Genomic DNA, 3,115 nt, shown 5'->3' on the forward strand with positions numbered 1-3,115 from the left:
GTTTTTCCTACTCAAAAATTGAGGTCTGTTGACAATATATTTCCTGGAACACCCTAAAGATGACCAAAAAACGTGTGGTTTCTGGCAGAAGTCTGACCATGCAAGTGAAACTTCTCAACAGAGAAGGGAACTAAATTGTACCTGGGCTGTTTCAGAGCCTTTGTTTTTTATTAACAGAAATGCCTGAAAAACAATAGGAGAAAAGCTGCCATGGTAAAAATTCAGACACCTACTGCTTCAGCTAAGGATTAAGATAAATTGTAAACTGCACGTTTAAATGATATAATGAGCCTTAAGGAAATAGACCCTGAGGTTTGCTAATAGCCCTGAGATTTAGAAATGAGAAAACGTAGAGAGGCAGGGAGCCCTTCTTTTTACAGAATAGGAAGGAAAAAGGAGCACAGCTCATATTTTTCCCTTTATCCAATTACCAGTAAAGTAGACGAACGTCTGAAACCAAGAAAGGACAAAAGGTCGAAGCTTTCCGCAGTGACAGCAGCGCTGTTTTTTTCACCTGACCGCTGTTTCTGGGGGCTTGCAGCACCTGAAGGTGCTGCTGGTGGGTGTGAAGGTGGGACTGGACCCTGCTAGCAGTGGTTCCCGTTGGTGCACATGATGTGCCGTTGTCTGGGGTTTCCCTTTCAAGAAACGGAGCATCTCCTGATCAAGGTCACAGGTTTGATCCCCATGGCTTGCTCTTGCGTTTATGGATGGCCATTACTAGTAACGTAGGCTCGTTCATGCGCTAGTCCTGCCCTTGTCTGACTGCAAGGGAGCAGGGCAGGATAACAAAAGGGAGTATAGAGTCTCTTTAAAAGCCTGCTAAATAGAAATGGCCTTTTAGGGAGGAGAGAGAAAGAATGAGGCGTGTTACCATAGTAACTGCCAATGGTTTATTTAAGAAGGGCAAAGAAACAAACACCACAAAAAGGCAAAGTCAAGAGGAACTGAAGATTGCCGAAGGAATTTGTGACCAGACGGATGTCCGGATACTGACACCGAAGGGTGAGGTAAGAGCAGTGAACTTTTAGCAAAGCTGTGCTTAAAAAATTCATCCTGCTTTACCTATTACAAAGCAGTCTTGGAAATGTGACTTTGAAATGTGCATTTCCAGTTAGGTTTTTCGGCAGGGGGTGGAGAGTGGGGAAATGCATGGGAACAATTTTCAGATTGGACAGAGAATCACGTGCAAGGGCGCACATTACCTCTACCCAACCTGAACCGCGTTGAGTGCCAAGCCCAACTCTTGGTCATCTCAGAGGAATAGCAGGGAACATTACCTTGCACTGAAGTTGCAGGAATTGTTATTATTTCTGCCAATCCAGGGCTAAATTCAGCCTTGGCATAATTAGATCTGAGAAGTGGGCATTACAGTGATTTTGATCCCGCTTCTCCAATTGGATCAGGGATTTTGCCAGTTTTGCTGTCCTAAGTAGCTCTTGCTTTTCTGTCTCCAATGTCAGGTCATTGCAGCAGGCAGGAGCGTTCAGGCTTCCGTCACTCATTACTCCAAGCTCCCGCTCCTTAAAGGAAGATTAAAGTAAGCTTTAATCATAGGATCATGGACATTTAGGGCTAGAAGAGATCATTGCAGCAGAAGTAAGTTGCAAATTCATCCAGTTTTACTGGGTTCTGGGAAATGTCTAGTGATCACTTGGTCAAGCAAATCGGAGCTAATGGTCTCACTGTTTGCTTGTAGGTGCAGGGTGAGGACCAGGGCTGCAAACTCCAACTCAGAGCAGTCTAACCTCACAAGAGGGCCAAGAATGGAGATGCCTGTGGAGTGGCTGGAGCGGGTCTGACTAGCTTTATTGGTCAGACGCAGTACTGTGCAAACACCGCTGCACTGGCCTGGCCCTGGGAATAAAAGCTCTTCCCAGTGCATGCAGAGCTTGCTTGTCCCTGAGGCAGCCATGGGCTGGGAAGAGCCAGCTCAATTTCTGACCTTTCCAGAGTCTAGTGCAGAGGGACCTTGGGTCACTCCGCTCCTCTGGATCTGTTTTTCCCACCTGTAGAGGCAAGAGCTGCTTTCCCCTCTTGTGCCCTGCCTTAGAGGTGTTTAATCTGTAAATATTCTGGGAGTAGGAATATCTTACTGCTTGCTGGTACAGCAACCTGATCAGAGGAAACCTGATCAGAGAGGGCCTTCAGGGACTCCCACGATGTCCAGCACTAAAAATGGGGCCTGAATGTCTTTTTCTGTGTGTGGGGGCTGCACTTTGACACCAACAACACTACAATCATCTTTATTACTCTTTTTTTCCCTGCAGGAAAGCTCCCACCAGGTCAGGAGCATGCGCCAAAGACTTCGAACATGCTGGCATCTCCGGTGGCCAAGGATGCTGCCTGCCTTCTCTTATCCCATGTGCTACCTAACTTTCTCCTCAAATGTTTTTGCTCAGATGATATATTTCATATGTAAAATGACCAATCATAGTGATTTGCATTCATTCTTATGGTGCTTAGGAGGCTCCATCCTGGCCCAGGACCACTTTGTGCTGAATCCTGCATGTTCAGAGAACATCAAGATAGGCCTGCCGCAGAGAGCTCGTGGCCTGAGAAAAGAAACAAGAGATGAAAAAGCAGGTGTGACAATACCCAGAAACTCTGTGACGGGACTGTCCCACGCTGAACCCCAGGGGATCGAATACCAGAGGCAGCTCAAAAGTCCCCACATTTGGGGTTTCTCTTGCTGTTTTGTTATTAGTCTTTTAGTTTCTAAATAAATCTAAGGATTCCCAAGGCCCTGACTCATATTTTAGAACCTCAGGGTTGGTACTACTCGGAGAGATCATGCAGAAGAGAAGCCACAAAGAGAGAACAAACTGCCCTGTAAGGAGAGCTAAGATTTGCAGAAAATGTTGGGTTTCTTCTAAAACTGCGCCAGCAACTTTATTAGGAAAAGGGAAACAGCTGCAAAAGCCTCCGGCCTCTCTTCAGTGGAGGGCAGACACCATGGACTTTCCCATCCTATTGGGCTCCATGGTGCAATTTAGAGCAATATTTCACACAACGGGGCAGGAGACTTTCCCCTGGGTTTCTGTCAAGCTTTTTGAGGCAAGAGGCTCCTTCCTGGTACTGACTTTTTTAAATTCCCCAGTATGCACTGGAGTTC

General features: G+C 46.4%; 1 long non-coding RNA gene across 1 annotated transcript; it reads left to right on the forward strand.

Moving 5' to 3' along the window:
- Positions 1–786: 786 nt before the first annotated feature.
- On the forward strand, positions 787–2,740 carry LOC112991314 (uncharacterized). The gene is made up of 3 exons (XR_003261265.2): positions 787–1,010; positions 1,464–1,599; positions 2,271–2,740. It is a non-coding gene; the product is annotated as an uncharacterized LOC112991314 (long non-coding RNA).
- Positions 2,741–3,115: the final 375 nt, after the last annotated feature.

This window comes from Dromaius novaehollandiae, chromosome 2 (assembly GCF_036370855.1).
Source record: "Dromaius novaehollandiae isolate bDroNov1 chromosome 2, bDroNov1.hap1, whole genome shotgun sequence".
Lineage (NCBI taxonomy): Eukaryota > Metazoa > Chordata > Aves > Casuariiformes > Dromaiidae > Dromaius > Dromaius novaehollandiae.